The sequence below is a fragment of the Coturnix japonica genome, chromosome 4 (assembly GCF_054131305.1).
Source record: "Coturnix japonica strain WE chromosome 4, WE-NBRP24, whole genome shotgun sequence".
NCBI classification, from domain to species: domain Eukaryota; kingdom Metazoa; phylum Chordata; class Aves; order Galliformes; family Phasianidae; genus Coturnix; species Coturnix japonica.
The window spans coordinates 88325807-88345517 of record NC_140666.1 but is presented as its reverse complement, the minus strand read 5'-3'; the positions used below and the strand labels follow the sequence as shown (position 1 = coordinate 88345517).

Below are 19711 nucleotides of genomic sequence, written 5' to 3'. Positions count from 1 at the left end.
CGTGCCCCTTCCTGGAGTCATTGGCTATGAAAGATGCTGAACAGCATCCTCCAGAGAGCTGCGAGCTGTGATGTCATGGAGGAAAGGGTGGAGAAGAAAGACCGAGGGAGGCTGGTATTTTCAGCTTTCATGAAAAACCAGAACCTGTTGTGTGGGCTCAGGAGGGGTTATTCAAGACCAGCCAGCCAACTTCTTGTTTCTTGTCAAACTCAGTGTGGAAAATCCTCCAACACATGCCCGGTTTCCGCACCAAAGCTCCAAGGCACGGCCCTTCTACAGTTAGACTGCACGGCAAAATCTGCAGTTATTCATTGTTTGCTGTTCTTTCTGACTTCTTCTGACAAGAAGGAAAACTTTTTAAAAAGTTTGTATTTTCTTTTTCTTGCCAGCCTGAAATTATTCCAAAGAGACAGCTGAAAGCTGCTCTGTATCTCCCAAACCTAAAAACCAGCTTTCAGCTGATATCAAGCTCTAAAAACATTACACTCCCCAAGCAGGCTTTTTTTTTTCACCCCCCAGAAAACAATGGGTCACTGTAACAAGGCTCCAAAAATACAACAGGAATTCTGATAACAACATCCTCATAGCTCCATGCAGTTCCTGAAGCCTTAACTTGGAGGGATAAGACATCGTATGTAGTGCTACGAAGGACACCCCTTGGCCCTTGCTCCCACCTTCATGGTGAGGATCATGTCATCTGTCTGATAAGTCCTGTTATGCATCTTTTCATCCGGTTATTTAGAGGTGTTGGGCTTAAGCTGTATTTCTGGGTAAGGTCAACAGGGACAGAGCAAGGGATCAAGTTTTGACTGAGGGGCACTCAGGCTGTTAGTAGGGACCATGGAAAGAGTTTGGCCTGGACTTGGTGCAATGGGCAGCAGAGCCAAGGGATGGATGTTCACGCTCATCCTGGTTTGGGATAGTTTCTCTGTGGCAGTGCCAAGCATGTGGGGAATGCATTGGCCCCTTATCCCCTTTATTTGCCAGCACTGTTGTTTTGAGGTTGGACTTGATGGTCCCTTGAGGTCCCTTCCCACTCTTTTGTCACAGTAATGTCACAACCTGTCAGTGGAAAGATGTGACAAGCCCAGAAATCCCAGACAATCCTTTTCTTACTTGAAACACACATCTGGATGTCATGGCTGAATAGAAGGTAAAATGACATAAAATACACAAAAAAATAGTTATATAGCTGACCTAACAGCAGAGCTGAGCGTGGGATGAGCACTGGGATGCTGGGAAGGTTTATAACAACAGTCCAACCACCATCATGGTTGTTTTGTTCAAGGTTTATAGCCACAGGGAGTCTTAAGAATACTTTTATTGGGGGAGGGGAGAGAATGGAAGGACCTTGCCTTGGTTTGAATGCCTGCACAGGGCAATGGTATCTTTGCTGAGAGGAGATGATGAATGTCTCAAAGAGCCTCATTACAGAGATGAGGCTCACTCTCCACTGACATGTTCTCACTCTATCTCTGCCCTATCTCTTCTTCTTTTTTAATCTATGATTCTGAGGGGAAAAGATGAAAATTTGCATTCAATTTCCATGGCAATTTGTGTACATCCCATGAGATACCCACCTGCCTCTCTCTCGCCTTTTCACCAGATAAATAAGCCTTTTTGCTGTCCCTGCTCATCATTCACTGCTCAAAAGCAATAGCTGTGGGATATAGGGTGCCTGCTTTAATGTGTCCTTGACTCTTATTGAACTCTTAGATGTGCTAATTTTGCATACTGTCTTCTTGTTCCAGGGAACTAACCCCAAGTGGACTTTCCACCCCTTCTTAGAAAGGAGCTGTTTCCATGGACATTCCCTGTCAAGAACTGTGTCATCCCAGATAATTATTACGTCCTCTTCTCCCATCATCACAATTTTTTTTCACACATGCCACCTCATCCCTGATGAGGTGTTTACTTGATGAATAAAGAACCATGCCATGTAGACTTTGCTTTACTAGAGGACTGCCACCAGCAGTGTTGTCTAAAGGCAAAGAATCTGGGTGTCCAATGGGGAACTCCCAGTGGGTCCCCAAGGCCCACAGAGCACTGCCCCAGATCCTCAAGCCTTTAGGCTTGCTTATAGGACATAAGCTCTCAAGCTCCTTGCCCATTATACCCTGAGCAAAAACACAGACAGAAGCTTTCTGTAGCTCCAGATTTTTAGTCTGCTCCTACAGATCACCTTCAGATATTCAAAACACTGAAAAGAGCAATTTTGCTGGCAGCTGAAACCATCTGCCTCAGTGTTTCTTGAGGACCATCAACTTGCTTGTACCCAAATAACTTGTAATAGTGGGTGAAGCTGAGTCACCTGATGGTCCCTAGCATGAATGTTACGGTACAGATTTTAAGAATATTTACACTCTGAACTCTCATTAAATTCATGGCCACCTGGCATGAAAAAAAATACCCTTATAAACAGGAGGAACTTTTCCTCTGTTTCAATCCCAGTATCACAAACAGTGCTCTTGAATATCATTTCCACCCTGAAGAGCAGAACATGGGAGCATTTTGGTGAAATGGTTCTTTAGAGAAATACATTTCTTTCCAGTAACAGTTGATGACTTGATCTTGCAGCTACCTCCCTCACAGAAAGGCTGTCAAGGCTGCTGGCAAAAAGACATGTGCGATCCACCTCGGAGCAATGATTCATGGAGTGTTAGTAATAATAACAAAAACTCGGATCATAAACAAGCCAAGAAAAGGAACAGATGAACCGGACCAAAGAAGAGTGAAAAATTGAGGGAGCTCTTATGGAAAACCATGTTCCATTTCGGTGCCTGCAATGCAGAATAGATGCCGAGGAGATGGAAAATGCTCTGAGGAGCTCTACGAGATGATGCAAAGGTCTGGAAATCTTGACTTAGAGCGTGAAATTAATGGAGTGTGATCTATTGGCATTATCCAAGAGAAATTGAAGCAGCTTGCTCATGCATTGCAGTGACATACAGGGGAAGCCATTTCTGATAGCAAACGAGTTTTTAATCCAGCCAAAGGCAGTATAAAAGCTTAATGGTTTGGATTTATAGCTAGATAAATTTACATTGGAAAGAAAGCGGTCTTTTTTAGTAGCAGTGATATAAAGGAACTGGAAAAAGCCATGACTAGAGACATGGGTTCTCCATTATTTGCAGTCCTGGGTGTCTTTCTAAGAAAAAGCATGTTTTTGAGTAATGGGGTGAGCTGAAGAAGTTATTGAACAAGCTGCTTGTGTCGTCAGTAAATCACAGCAGACAGAAACTTCTAGCCTTGCAAACTGTGACTAACATTAGCAAAATATGTTCCAAAATGAGGTGGAACCTGAATATAAGACAAGTATAAAAACTGTCATGTTACAAGTGGTCTCCAGATATACTAAGTGCAATAACTGTCTGAGAACAGTACATCTGCTCCAAAAACTGCTTGAAGTGGGAATAGCAGTGGACTGATTCCCCTCTGCAACATCCCTCCCTGTGTTTGACATGCACATATGCTGTGATGTCTACATCTCTATGCATTTGCTCTTAATTAGAGGGACTGACAATGAGTCAAGCCTCTGTGTCAAGAGGTTTAATTGAGTATAATGAAGGTTTTGCTTCTTGGGGATCGTGTCAACATTAAATTAATTACAATGAGCTGCAGTGTTGATCTTTGAAAACAGTCGGACTCTCTGCACTCTCACACCCAGGGCTAATATCTTTTGGTATGCCAGTAATTGCCCACAGCAAACAAAGCTGAGAAGAAACAAGCACCACAGAGTGCCCTCTGGGCTCTTCCTCTCAGAAGAATGGCTGTCACTGGCTGGCACTGATGGTGATGTTTGCATGGAGGCCCTTTAGATGCCATCAGCAGAGACCAGAGCCAGCTTCAAACAGCCATTCAGGTCCCAGCAGCTTTATAACTGCATACCTTGTGCTGCTGAAGAAATTAATGCATCACATGCCAATACTGCTGGGCAGATCTGGAGACTCCGAGCAGCTGGCGAGAGAAGCCCGGGGTGTCCATGTGCTATACAGTGTGGTACTTGACCTTGTACTCTACTTTAGGGGCTTACAGCCCACTGGGGATAGGGCTAAAGGCCTCCAGAGGTAATGAAGGAGCAGATGTGTTAATGCTTGGTAGGAAAGGGCTTCTCTAATAATACCCCTGTCTCCTGACCTCTACCTGGTTGCTCCTTGTCCCAGCCTTATTTCCTTTGCTTTTTGTACCCTGTTCAATGCATTCTATCTTCTGAGAGTCTCAAAAATGGAAATAGTTGTGCCTGAAACCAGCCCGTCTTCAAGGAAAGCCACAATGGGAAGGCATAACTCCCTTTTTGGGAGGAGCAGACGCCTATGCTGAGGAGCCAGCTGCAGCTCTAAGAGGCTTTGAAGAGTTGTGCCAGAGCCTGGCTTGATCTCTTCTCTACTGCCTGCCAAGCAATCACGGCTGATCAGTACCTTAATAAATATGCTTTATTCCCAGTGTACCTTGGATGCTGAATGCCCTGTCAGGATAAGCATGATGATGACACACAGACTGACCTCCTGGCATTTGTCTCTAGAGGAAAGCAGATAAATCCCCTGATTCCAGCTCTTACAATCCTGCCTATGCTGATGGCTGCTATCTCCCAATTACATATCAGGCCATGTAGCATCACAGAGATAGACCAGACTTCTCAGCATATGCATTTGACTTCCAAAGTGCATGGCTCAAGATAGCAAGGAATGAGGATAGTAATTACTGTTTGCAGCCAGAAGCTCCTTGGATGATTAAAAAAATAATATGCTTTTCTGACTGAACCAAATCCTTAAAACCAAATGTCTTGGTGTGTGTGCAATGAAGGGGATGAAGAAAATTTGTTTGGGCTGCTGTGCTTGTATGTGGGTCCCAAAACAAGGCATGGCACTTCAACCTTGTGTATCTGGAGGTGAAGACTTCCATAGAACCCTAGGGGGTTTTTGGACTCCTCTGTTACACTTGGAATGCTCAAATCTCTCCATGCACAGACAAATTTTCCATGGAATTTCCATGATTAATTCTGTTCTAAACAGTACACGTAACCATGTGGCTACCTAAGGGCTAACTCACAAGCTTGGATCTTGCCAAGCATATTTGTTTTTAAATGTTCTCTGAGCTTGGAAAGTAAGAGCAGTGCAGCTGCACTTGCCCTACTCAGATAACCTCTTTAACATTTCCTAAAAGCAACTACAGAACACTTCCATTACTAGTACCACTAAGACCATGTCTGACCAGAAAGGACAGAACTCCCTGCCTATTTCTCACAGCCCCATGAAATCCATGTGATTCCCCAGCTAGAAATGCATGGGGAGGTGCTGTAGATGACTCTACTCTGGAATGTAAAGCAGTAAGCTGTTCAGCAGATGTGACCTTACTCCATGCTTAGGGAATAACATGGACAGATGTTTCAGTAAAGAAACGGGAATGTCAGCTGAGAGTTCCTTCTTGCTAATGGCCACGTTCTAAACTAACTCATACCATGAGACAATCAGCCCCAGGGAAAGGATGCTCATATCTAAATTGTGTGTAGGAACATCCTAGGAGAAAATAAGAGCCATTTTACACAGACTGGGGAAGAGGAGACAAGCTTTGAAATTATTCATCAAAAGTTGAATTTAGAGTCAATATACAGTACAACATGCACTGCTGGTGGACTTCATAGCTTCTTCCTAATGATAACCAGGATATAACAGATTTTTAATGACGCAGGTACTACCTGACATATATGAAGTAACAAAAGCAGATGCACACTGGAACCAATCTCAGTGTCAGGGCAGCCAGAAATTCCCAAGTAAGGGAAATATTCATAGAATCACAGAATTGTTTGGTTTGGACCTTTAAAATCATTTCATTTCAACCCCCTGCTATAGACAGGGACACCTCCCACTAGTTCAGGTTGCTCACAGTCCATCCAGCCTGGTCTTGAATGCTGCCAGGGAAGGGACATTCACAACCTCACTGGGCAACCTGCTCTAGGCCAAATCCAGCTCATCCAACCTGAAGTAAAGGGAGGAACTAGATAGTCTCTTAAGATAATTTCCAGCCCTTGTTATCTATATTTCTACGAAGCTAATGTCACAAATACCCATGATTTTAATGTGGAAAGATGGAACTTTAAGAACCAGCTTTTGCAGAGTGTGTCAGTGCACACTTGGAAGCAACATTCTCTGGAAATCCAGATGTCTATCTAGCTTGTGGGAAATTTCAGTTTGATATTTGCTTTCTTCCCAAAACAGAACGCAATAAAAAATTAATGAAAATTTCCAATGAACTATAAATTAAAAACAAATAAACAAATTCTAAGAACCTCCAATGCACACTGTTGTTTAAAAATGATGGATCTCTGCAACCCTGAGAACTACCAGCTGAGCAGGAATAGCTTGTTAATCTATGGAGACAGCCAAGCCAACACCCAGCATCAACCTGACAGATGTGCACCACTGGCTGGCAGGCTTCCTCTTCTCAAGCCTCTGCAATTTCAGGGTTCAGAAGATGTAAAGTTCTTGCCCAGGTATATTCCCCAGGCTTTCTATGGTTTGATCATAACGGGAGATTAGAGAATGGAAGTCATGCAGTCTAGAGTGTCCTAAAGTCTCCAGTATTAACACGCCTGTACCAGGAAACCTTAAAGCTCTAGAAATCCCTTTCCAGAGCCAATGTGCTTGGGGCTTCCAGGTTACTTGTGATGAATCCAGGAGTGTTCACCAAGTTAGGACAGAACTGCTAAGATTTTCAGCCTGCTGGTTGCATGGTAAGAAAGCCATGGGAAACTGGCATGAAAGCACTGCCCCGGAGCTATGAGTAGAGATCGAAGTAGAGGTTGTTAAAACCTGGAATATCTTTACTTGGTTTTCCAGCTGGCATTTCCCAATGAAATTCTCCTTTGTTGGCCAGAGTCCAGATGCACTACTTGGGAATCTCCTGTGTTTTGTATCTGCTTAAATACTTCTCCTGAAAGGGGCTCATAAGCAGGACGGGGTTGACTTTTTACGTGGTCTGGTAATGCAAGGAAAAGGTGGAATAGCTTTAAACTAGAAGAAGAGAAATTTAGATTGGATGTTAGTAAGACATTCTCTACTCAGAGAGCAGTGAGAAAGAGAAGCTGTGGATGCCTCATCCTTGGAGGTGTTCAGGGCCAGGCTGGATGGGGAGCTGGGCAAATTGACCTGGGGGGGGGGCAACCCTGTCTACAGAATGGAGATTAAAACTGGATGGTTGGTCCTTTCCAACCCAGGCCATTCTGTGAATGATCCTATGATTCTAAGTTTCTACAGTTCTCTTACTTCAGACCATTGCACCCAGGAGAATGATACGTGTTTCACAGGTGTGCAGGAGGCTGAATCCACACCCCAAATATTATATGAAGGTAGAAGAGGAATGGTTTGCTTTTGCTGCTGACTCTGGATTGACACTGGAGAGCACAGAGACTTCTACCATGGCTGCATAAAGGAAGTGTAGAGGTTGCACAAGTGTATCTTTTCTCTAGTTTTAACTTCTGCCTTCTGTTGTTTTTTTCCCCCTCTCTTTATGTACCATATATACCTCCTAGCCATTTAATACAAAAAGATGCCAATCAATCACCTGCAGACAGTAAAGCTGCCAATTTTGTACCCAGAATAGCCATTTGCAACTTTGCAAATGGAAAAACATACAGGTCTGCCCAACATGCCTGTGCTTTGCAGCAGCGTGGATGCCATCAGACCTCTGAGCCCTGCAGCTCTGACTGCTGTAAAAGGCAACACTTCCACCCCCAGCCATGCTGAGCTGGACACAAAATTAAGCTGTTGATTTGGGAGAAGAGAAATGACGTAAGCAATAGCAAACTAAGGTCTCTCACTCTTGATTGCTGATGAGAAGGGAGGGAAAAATGCTTCTGTCTAGGCAATATTGCTTTTCATTCGAGAAGAGTCCTTCCAGTAGTTGAAGAAGACCAGAACATACCTTAACAAATAGACATTATTTTTCAGATTATTTCAGGGCATGATTCCTTCCCTGAGCTCTCTGTTAAGGTAACTTCTGCTTCCCTGAAAAATTAAAGCACCGATGAATGCTGCTGAATTGCTACAGTGACCCTGTGGAAGGGGATGAGGAAGGGAGCATGGCTTCCCTCTAAGTCTCATTCTCCAGAGAACTCCTGGACATTCTGTCTGGCCCTTGCACTGGGCTATTTGAGCAAGAAGAGGAAGAACTTGGGTGACATGAGATATTCCCTTGGGCGCCAGGCGACAAATCAGTACAGAATTCATCCTCAAAGAAGGGGATGACCATTGGTCCAGCTGGGATACTTCTCTCCCAGGGTAAAGGTGCTCTCTGCCCTCCTCACTGCCTGGTACATCCGTATCATTTCTGTCTTCTGTCCATTCCTTTTGACCTCTCCTGGCTTGGCTCCCTCAGAGACCTCCCTGAGGAACAAGGAGGCCTGGTATCAATTAGCTGCACAAGACAGGAGGTCATCACCTTCTTTTTGATGCCTTGGCACAGAGAAATCCCTGGATGCTCACTCAGAGTGAGGAAATGGTGCAATCTGTGGATGTACTCTGCAGACAAAGTCAGGGCTCCCAGTGGGGACTGAGGACCTCAAGGATCAAGAACCTGCCCTTATTCCTCATCTCTCATGGCAGAAATGTCCCAGCTGTGGCCCACATTAAAAGGTGTGAGGGAGCCATGAATATTCAGAGCTTCAAAGAAAGATTTTTAGGTAACACACAAGAATCTGACTACATGGCTTAACATGACTCGGTGCCATTCACCAACAAGCAGGGCATGGTGCAATGAGGACAGATGAGTCTGGAGGCTGACAATCTGCTCCCTGTTTGTATGAGACTTCTTTGGAGTGTACCTCCAGCCCTCCTTAAGTTTTCCTGTCCATGACAGCAGTAGAAATAGGTCATTTCTATACATAGAGTTCTTTGTAGATGGAACTTGAGGTCTGAACAAGTTTCTTGTGATGTGACACTGGGCAAGGTCCCAAGGCACGGAAGGGGACATTCTTTATCCTGCAGTGCATCTGTGCCCTGAACTATTCCTCCATTGGGGTCTTCAGATGTTTCTCAATGGGAAACATCTGTTTCCCCCCTGTAGCTTGCCTGTGGCACACTCCACGGTGGTCTGGTCCCACTTCTCCCCCTACTCTCCCCAGAGTATCCATGCTGAAGATGATGTGCTCACAGTCCCCTACAGCCAAGACAGCACCATACCAAGCTGTCCCTGTCACAGAGCTCAGAGAATGCTGCTTTCCTTGGCCCCTGACGCTGCTTCCACAGCCAAGGGCATGTTCAGCTTGCAAGCCAAGAATGTCAGACTGACCCCTCCTGCCTGGGATTTGGGAGAGCTCAAGGGTGATTATTCTTTTAAGGATATCCTTTCTCACTCTCTGCCCTAAGAGTCCTTTGAAAGAGACCACTTAAAGTAATTCTGGAATACACAAATTAACAAAGGTGCATTTCAGTCTGCCACTTGTTCTCCAGTGGGAAACTGAAAATGGAGTATGATTAGGAAATGTCATGGCTGTTCATAGCAATGCCACACATCCACTTCATTCTCCAACAGCCTTAATCCCTTTATACACAGAGATTCCCAAGTGCTTTACAAGCAGTACCAGAGTATCTCTCCTGACACCACTCTCATGCAGCCTGCCAGAAAGAAAACCATCTGATGAGAGCAGGGGAAAAAATATATGGGTTGGCTGTTTCATTCACTAAGAAGCATGCAGATAAGGAGAGACAAATGCAAATATTCATGCAGGACAGACTCATAAAAGTGTTTTGGCCACAGCAGTTGAGAGAGAAATAGATTTTAAAGTCAAATGCAGAGTTTCATTCTTGAAACATTTCTAAACAAAACTTTTCTTTTGAGGTCAGGGGACAGAGATGCCAAAGCATGCGGTATTGGAATTTATATTTCTTTTTAGAAACAAAATTGAGCCTAATCAGAACAAAAAATGAAGTACGACATCGTGGGCCAATTTGAAATGCAGAGTTTAAATCTCTTTTGGTGACCTTGCTATCTTCTTTCACTAGATCCCAAACCTGCTGCTAAAAGACCCATCACCAGCCTTCAGGATCTCCCTTGGGTAATTTAGTCACATAATTACCAAACATTTTGCTGAAAACAAGGACTCTTCTGTGCATTTGCTATGGGTCAGTTGTGATATCCTAATGGTGTACATCTGCACAGTTAAGCTCTCAAAACCAAGGCAATAAAGTCTCTGGAGTGAGGCGCTACCATTTTCCTATGGGAGTTCCATTGGAGCTCTTGGATGCTCAGGGATGCTGCAGCAGCAAAACAGGCTTTTATTACTAGGAATAACAAATGAAATGTTCCCAAATGATCACATTCTTGATTCTGCTATTTTGTTTGTTTGTCTGTTTTCTCTCTTTGTTAACGGCAACAAACAGCTCAGTTTGCTTCTCATTTGTAGGCTTTTCTGTGTGGTTTTACAAGCATACCCAAATTCAATATAAACATCTGTGTGGTGGGATGCTTTTTGCTCCTTATCAGTACCTGGGGTGATGGAGGCACTGCTACTGCTTAGCTCTGGTGTCAACCTTGGTGTTCTCTGCCAAAGTCTGCAGGACTCAAACTCCAGTTTACCTATCCCACAAAAATATTTTTCATGTAGGGAATGAGAGAGAACATCAAGATAATAAGACAACCAAGGAGACAATGAAATCAAGGGAATTCTTTCCTGAGTGTCCACACAACAACAGTCAGGTGAAGGAGTCATTCAAAGTTGGATGGAAACAGTGCTAAAGGAGGAATGTAGGCATGAGAGGATGAGATGCCATGGCCAGGTATAAACAAAGAATTACCAGGGGTAGCAAGAAGTTCCTAAATCCGAGGAGGGCTTTTAACCCTGAGACTCTTTGCTTCCTTTTCTGACTGGAGCAAAGGCTTTCCCTTTTGCCTGGGTGCTGCATGCTGCTGAAAGTACATGAGCACCAGTATTGCAGGGAATTAGCTTTACTGTGGTCTAGACTTGATCCCGATGCCAGCCTACTTGGGAACTTTACTGATGGAGTATTTGATGGGAACAGAGGGGAGAAATCAGGTCCTGACACTGTGTATGGCCGACTCAATCTTTCTATTTCTTCTGAAACAATTTCTCCTGGACTGCCACACTTCAAATGGCAAAGGTTTGGAATTAAATAACTGGAATGGACTGTCCAAAGAGATGGTAGAGTCACTGTCCTTTCAGGAGGAAGGTAGATGTCACACTGGGGGACAGTTTAGTGGGCGTGGTGGTGACGGGTTGATGGTTGGATTTGATGTCCTTAGTGGTGTTTTCCAAACTTAATGATTCTATGGCTCTATGAAACCTTCTTGAAGCCTGGCAAGCTACTGCATCTTCAAAGCATGGATAACTTCTGGGCTGGGAGTGACAAGAAATTGATACGGGGAAAGAAAAATTGACTCCCAGATCATTTTTCTGAGGTGCTTGACCCAGTCACTATGGTGACCACGATGACTCACATCCGACAGCAAAGCAGCATTCTTAATCCACATCTCAGCGCTGCCTGAAAATGTCTCACAGCTTTCAGGTGTGCCTCCAGCAGTGGCCTGGAGAGCTATTTTCAGCTGATTTTGGCAGGTGAGTCCTTTGGAGAGCCCCTTATGAAATGAAATGGCAGTGAACAGGATCAGCTCATGAAATGAACCATCTGGCACAACCCTGAGCACATACTTAGAGGCAGAAGGTGACATCTATTTGTTTGTTCAGACACTCTTTCCTTAGAGATCACTGTGCCATGATTAAATCCCAGTGTTGACTTAATAGAGCAGCAAGCACCATGGCCTCATGGTGGCATTTACAGAGGACAGCCACCAATAGAATTAAGGTTGTTGCCTTCTGCAGCTCTACTCCAGGTGGGAGGTGTGATCTCACAGAATCATAGAACAGTTTTAGTTGGAAGGGACCTTTAAAGGCCATCTGGTCCAACTCCCTGCAATAAACAGGGATACCTACAGCTCCATCAGGCTCTCAGAGACCCATCCAGCCTGACCTTGGGTGCTCCAGGGATGGGGCATCCATCACCTCTCTGGGTAACCTGTTCCAGGGCTTCACCACCTTTACTGTAAAGAACTTTTTCCTTATACCCAGTCTAAATCTATCCTCCTTTAGCTTGAAATCAAATGCCATCGCTATTGCTAACAGTAGCATTACAACAAAATAGTGTTTGTCCGGAGACCCCTTTGGCCTATGGTCTTTCAAAGAATTGAACGTGAAGCTGATTGTGAGCACAGAGTTGGTCTCCCAATGTGTACAGATCACCTGTGATCTTCTAAAGAAGGGGAAATCCAATTGGACCAGTGAAATAACATGAGTGATAAAAGCAAAAGTAAGCCTATTAAAAGATAAGACTTTTGGCTTGTTCAATGCAGCAAAAGAGAGCCTGTAAGGGAAGAAGTCATCTGACTCCCTATTTGCCTGAAGGGTGAAATCCAAAGAGAGAATGGAACCACATAAGAAAAAGGTGATATGGTGAAAAAAAATCTGAATGATTACAAAAGAGGCATGGATATATTCCGGCTGCAAACCATAAATTTTCTTACACTTAGGAGCTGTTAGATCCAGAATGGTCTCCCCAAATCATTGGCAACAAAGACCATGGAATGGCGCACACATGAGGTTTCATACTGGATTTTGAATGGGATTGTGCAATGCAGTGATCTGCAGGAGCAAGTATTTTCTCAAGATGGAAACAACTACCTTCAATCTGAGCACACCAGAACAGGGTATGACCGGGAGAAGAACAAGTGAAAGGATGATGAGCTACAAAGGAAAAAGGTACCTGAGGGACTGCCAATACTCTTGGTGGGATTGTGGACCTGATTTGACTACGTGTCCTTCAAAGACTTGTCTGAATTCTGCCGTGAGTCAGCCTGTTCTGCTTGGGGTGGTAAATGTCTCTTTTTGGAGCAAATGATTTTTGTTCTGTCCATTAGGCTGCTAATTTAATCACCTGTGGTTTCTCTATGTGTATGCTGATGGGTATGCACCAGAAGTGCAGAGAGTGAAGGAACAGACTTTTTCCAGCTGGATGTGTGGAATAAATCGAGACATGCTGAAGGTCACATTCAATATAAACAATCTCCACTCAGCCCCCTACTCTCACTTCCTTTAACTCAAAGAGCTTCAGACACAGGGAAAGTACTGTTTTCAGTGCAAATGCTTTCCCTTGTTCCGTCATTGCAACAGGAAAATGAAAACACCCACGTCCCAGTTCCCCTGACCTTTAGGGGGATCTATCCTGTAGGAGAGCAGTCTGCTGCCTGCTGGGGCCATCAAGGGATGCTAATGAAACCCAGGAGCCTGCACATCCCGAGTGCTGTTTTGCGAGCTGGTTCTCATGTCTCAGTATGAACAAGCGGGCAAAGATTAAAAGCTGTGATGGGAAAAGCTTTGTGCACACAAGAGAATGACACAGCCTTACTATGAGCATCACTCAATGGAGAAATGAAACCCACCACTGACAAGTGTCTCCACATTCCCCATCTTAGTTGGCCAATGGGATCCTACTTATCCAGACTGATGCACAAGTGATGAAGCCTACAGGAGAAACAGACAGATCACACTGGCAAAACCACTTGGATGCTCTTCTCCTTGTCACAGCCCTTCTTTCAAATACTTCTATACATTTTTCTGCTTTTCCAGCACTGAAGCATTAGGTGTGGAATTTGATGCTTGACAGCAACACCAAGGAAGGCAACTTGACTCTTCATGGCTACACTATCTTAGTGGAAAGCAGCAGTGACCAATGACAGCTTCAGAATTAGTGGGGTTTTCTTTAGGTCTTGTCTTTCACCCACCTTCTCTGTATATTTGCCTCATCTACCATCTCGGACAGCACTGGGCATCTATCTTAAGGAATAAAATTGCACTCTACGTCTGGTTAGCACTCTCACTCTCTAGACTCCCATAGACAATAATGGGAGATCATAGAGTCACAGAATCATAGAATGGCTTGGGTTGGAAGAGACCTCGAAGATCATCCAGTTCCAGTCTCCCTACTGCAATGAGACACCCCAACCACCTGCAGCCACCTACCCATAGGCAACTACATGGAGAAGTTTTCACCGATGAATCTGGTCCCATATACCTCTTTGCTTATCTGCAAACTAGCAATAATTACATGCCTCATTTATCAAATAGGTGAGAGGAAGCAATGGTAAGGAGGTATTCAAGGATGGGGACTCAAGGAGAGAATGGGGTGGACTGGAAGGTGACCAGATGCAAGGGGAATAGGGCTCTTCCCCCTGATTTCCTTCCTAGGATAGAAGAAGCTATCTACTGACATTTACACAGCTATTTTCTACCCCTTTGCCTGAGTGCTGGCAAAAAAGCAGTTTTCCTGCACTGATCCATCCTTCCATGCCTCTGCATGCTCAGCTTTTTGTGAGGACTACACTGTGAGAGTCCTATGATGTGTAGTGGCTCAGTTTTGTTTCCCAAGTCCCTCCCTGCAATATGGAGGGAGGCAGACAAGCTCATGGCAGACTGCCTGCTTGCCTTCACAACATATCCTCACAGCTTTCATGGTAATTCCTGTGGAAAGCATTCTGGGAACAGAAAGAGCCCATGGCTATAAAACAATTCAGGTGCTGTTTGACAAGCATCTCCTGGATAAATAAGCAGAGGTTCAAGAGCTAGCACCTCATCTCAGGCCCTTCTCTATCTGCATTTAAAAGGGGCTGGTGAGCAGCTGATGGTGTCTCCATCCTTGTGTCATGTCATGTCTATGTGACCCATACCCTTCCAAATTGCATTTCTGAAATTATGTATGGGATAGGAGTGCACATCAGATCCCCCACCTAAGAGTCAGATGAGAGTGCTTCCACCTAGGGCAAGAAAACCCCCCACTGACAGCTCTACCAGTTGACTTTGGGGCTTGAAACTGGTTCTGAGACCCTGGACTTCAGGTTCCCTAACCTTGGCCCATCCTAGCACAGAGGGGTGGCAGTGCCTGAATCTGGACGACCATCCTTGTGCTGAAGGGAGAGTGCCCATCCCTGTCCGGGTCACATTGTTCTTGAATTCCCCCTCCTGGCTTATTGCCACAGGGAAAGACCATATTGCGAATATGTCCATGCACCTCATTGCTTCTATGCTACTTTACCATCCTTTCTTCTTAATTTTCTTTCATTTTCCTTCATACTTTAACTTCCTTCTAAAATTTCTCCATGAGCTTTCCCCCATATAAATGGTTTCACAAAGTTTGCAGAGTCCACATTGGAATCAATTTCAGGATAGCATCCCCATCAAAGGCTGGGGCTGCCTTCTTTTATAGCAGGGGCTGCCTGTGGCTCAAGCAGTCTTTGCATAATCAATCCTTACATGGGAGAACTCCTGCAGAGCCTCCTCACATGTTTTTTCCCCATTATGGGTGTCATCTGGAGGATTTGCCACGTCTCTTATCAGTGCCTTCTCAGCTCTCGAGACCTTACGCTGCCACAGTTTTGCAAGGAAATGAAGCCAGAATATTTGGACCTCTTTTATCCAGAAGATCGTAGAATCTGGAATCACAGAATACCCCAAGTTGAAAGGGACACGCAAAGACCATCAGATCCAACTCCCAGCTGCACACAGGACAACCGTGTGATGTACTCTACCCTTTATCTCATAGGGAAAAACACGAACCCTTTTAGCTATAACGAATACAAACTGCTGAGCAGAAGAGGGGCAGCTCTGACTGCAGGCACTGAACCCAGTTACACCAAGCTACTCATGCCCACATGGTTCAAGAAGCCTTTTAGGGCAGGTTTGTTTTGGACAGCCTGGCAGGGCATAGCCCAGTCCTTGTTCTCTCTTGCTGGTCCTCATTCATTGACTGTCATAAATGCACCCACTGTGAGCGAATGGACACACAGCTTGGACTTGACCAGGGCATGGATTTCTCACTGCAGAGATACCTTGCATTTATTTATTTATTTATGTATTGCTACTGGACATGGGGAAAACTAGAATTTGCATCTCAGAGGCCTTAATGACAGGATTGTGAATTGCTTCGGGTTGGAAACTTCCCGGGTAGAGGAAATGCCCTCTCTTTAGTGAGCTGACAGTTGGGTTTCTGCCACCAGACCTGGTGGTTCTCTGGCTCTACTCCAGATGCATTAGCTAAGGAGAACTCTTAGAGAAAGGCTATTCATTAGGAGCAGCTAAACAGCCATATCCTGTTCCAGCCACTCCAGTAAATCCATCCTTGGGCTAATCGTGCCCATAAATTATGGTGCAAAGAGAAGTACAGTCTTCTGCTTCAGCATGATGATTTTTCTGCAGAGTTATAACAGAAAAAGTAGGACAGGCAGAATTGGCTGACTGGTGTGTCAGCAATGCTGGAGAGCTACCAAGTGACTGTAGTACGTCTGTTAGCAGTACCTCAGTATCTCTAGTATCAAATGATGATGAACGGTGTTGTCTCCTTCCCTAAGGCCACCTGTGCATGTTCTCCTTGTTCCTATGTGGTCCTTTGAACCATAGAGCAGTCACCACGGGGATGAGTTTGTTCCCAGCATACGTTGTGTGGGAAGGTGTGAATTTTACCTCTTTCAGGTTTCCTCACCAGCCTGGTGTGCAGATGGTCAATGCCACCAATGAATGCCCACCACACTGTTTTTTGCAGTTCTGTGGCTATAAGTTGCTTTGGAAGAAGTAGGAGAAAGGAGGGTGTTTGGGGCTGTGTGTTCAGTTACAGGTGTGAAGGGTTCAGAACTCTCTGGATGGAAAGATCTTGCAAAGGCAGAGAAGGAAGTGCTCATCACTCACTGTCCCTAATGGCACTTAGAAGGAAACATTCACAGCAAATACCAGTGGTGATTAACTGCCAAATCAGAAAGCATTTCTCCCATGGAAGCATCCAGATGCTGAACTTTAATACTAATGTAATTCCTCATGAACTCACTCACTTGCAAATCCCCAAACCCTCCCAACCACAGTCAAAGCAATAAGATGTGCATTAAAAAAAAACCAGGACTGTAAATGACATTTGGCACTTGGAAAAACTCCTGTGGGGTTTGAGCACTGAGGGAGAGAGGAGACAGCTCTGTTTTGGGGCTCAGCAAGCCGTCTGGTTTTGTGTCACTTTGAAGCCCTATGATCTCAGGGCTGATGGAGATGAGAAGTGCTCCCAGCTCAACCATCTCTATGCCTCGCAAGCCTCACTGCATCCCATGCCTACTGCCTGGGCTGCACTGAGTGAAGAGGAAATGTCTTTGGGACACATACAAAATATAGTTAATGTATATAAATAACAAAACTTCTTTTAAAAACTTTTTTTTTTTTTACTAAAACATAATAAAAATAGGGTAAAAAAAAAGCATAACATTCATGGGCTGGATACATATGGACTACAGATACCAATTTTGGTCTTCAGCTGCTGTACAGATATATTTTCTCAAATATTTTATTAGATTCTTATGTTCCTTGCTTCACAATTAACTCCTGTGATAAAAATTGTCTTATTTAACTCTATTAAGCTAAGATTTCCAAACACTTTGTACTACAACCTACGTAATAAAACTTCAAAATGAATGGTCCTGAACTTGCAAAGTGAAAGACTCAAAAGATGGACAAAGTCAAAGTGGAAGCACAATTACAAAACTTCATCTTCTTGCATTTAAAGGGTTTAACTTCAGAATTGTTCTGCTCTCTGCAGCATCCCTACCATGCCAGCTGCAAGGAGAAGTGGATGTTTAGTTGAGTAATAGTCCAACAGAACTATTCAGTATCTCCTTGCTGGTTAGTACGTGGCTCCATGCTTTATAAATCACCCTACTCTGATGACAGAATTGTTTCCCCTTGGATTTATGAAGGTACTTATCTCAGTGACAAACACATACATATTTCTTAACATATATATCTATCTTTGGGGAGACAAAGCTGCCTTAGAACCATTTTACCATCCTACCTACTGTGCAATTTCAAAATATGTCTTTATTTAGGATGTGGAGTCTTGAGCCCTTGGTGTTACAGCCCTTGGTACTTTTGGGGTCAAAAGTTTTCACATTTCTGGTTTAGTTAGGAACATTAGCATGAGATGAACTGCAGCCTAAAAATACATCGTCTTCATTATTGTCTATGTAGAAAACTGAAAAGCAATGGGCTGAAGTCAGTGCTGTTGGCATCCAAAGCCAGGGACTCTCTTTACAGCAGGAATGGAAAACCTTCTCTAAGGTTATTTGACACTAGAAAGTGGGCCTTTATTTAAGGGGGGTCTTAGTAGGTACTATCAACCCTACCTACCCTACCTGGAATAAAGCACAGCAATCCTATCAGGTAAAAATCCTGAACAATTGATTTGTGTCACTTTCCAAGAGAAAATGCATTCAAATTCTGAAAAACCTTGAACAAAACTGATGTATATATTCATTAAAATGAATGTGCCTCTAATTAAAGCCTGCAGGTAATACGAACATTTTACAACACAACTTCCTATCATGACACAGTTGCTAAGATGTAGTTTATGCTGTTTGCTATGACAAAACCAATTAAAAACAAGCTGGTTGAGGGAGATTAGGCAGCTGCCTTGCACGATCATGACAAAGAGCAATTTTTGCTACATCCCATTAACCAGTTCATGAGAATTAATGAGTAAATATTTATCCAGATATGGATTAATGCAGATAGATCAGGGGAATTAAATGTTGCTTCCTATAATATCTTGGACAACATTTTGTGTGGGTAAGTATAATAAACCTTTTAAACCCAGCTTAATATAAATGCATTTAATGTTACACTGCACATTTTCCTGTTGGTCTGAAAATTCCTGTTGAGAGGATTTATAACATTCTGCCCACTGAACCACAGTAGCTTTAATTTTTTCAAAATCTCTCTCTTTTTTTTTCCCCCCCTTGTTTGGGGTACATCCATTATAGCAACTGCCTCCAGATGCGTCAAGGCACGGAGATATAAAAACAGACATTTGGCTTTAAATAGTTTTATTTGGTGGAGCAGTGGGTGGAATGGGAGCACAGTAATCCCTTATATAGGCCATGGGAGATCTGGGTCCTATTCTCAGTCACTTCATTGAGTCACTACTCTAATTTGGCCAAGTAGGGAAGAGCGTATGTTTAAACTTGGGTGCCCAAGTTGTGGTTTGAGGTCCAGATTGCTGCACTTCTTGTAACAGGGCAGAAAAACTATATTACAAGCATCCATCTGTAGCCTTCTCCATAGGGTAGTGGGTAGAAAAAGAGCCATGCACTCACTTGGGCTCTAAACAATCTTTTTTTTTCTAGCTATTTCATAGAGTCATAGAATGATTAAGGCTGGAAAAGACCTCTAAAATCAAGTCTAGTCATCAATCTGTCCCCACCCAACCACAACACTAAACCATGTTGCTCAGTGCAACAGGCATATACAGTTTGCCTGTTTTAGATTATCTTCAGGTAGATGCAATCAATGTGAATCACTCATAACCAGGGGCTGTACACACCTGGACTCTCCCATATGCACCCCTGCCTTGCCTACCATGCACATCCTATACATCATGCCATACAAAATGAAATTCTGGTAGGCTGCAACAATGCATTAGAGTTATTGTAGACACTCTGAACCATACAATAAGAACTGCAGAAAATACATTTGAAAACTGATTAAGCAGCAGTTTAATTTTCCTGGGAAATTAATGGATTTGCCCATACCCCAGTGCTTTAAAAATAGATTTGAAGAAAAAGGTCAGGAATGGTTGAGGGCCAAGTAATCTTCCCTAAGACATGTAGATGGGCTGGAAGGTCC

General features: G+C 43.8%; 1 protein-coding gene across 2 annotated transcripts in view; it reads right to left on the bottom strand.

The window, feature by feature from the left end:
* Nucleotides 1-19711, bottom strand: part of ADRA1D (adrenoceptor alpha 1D) — a 38502-nt gene that overhangs the window by 12731 nt on the left and 6060 nt on the right. The gene's annotated exons all lie outside the window — the stretch shown is intronic.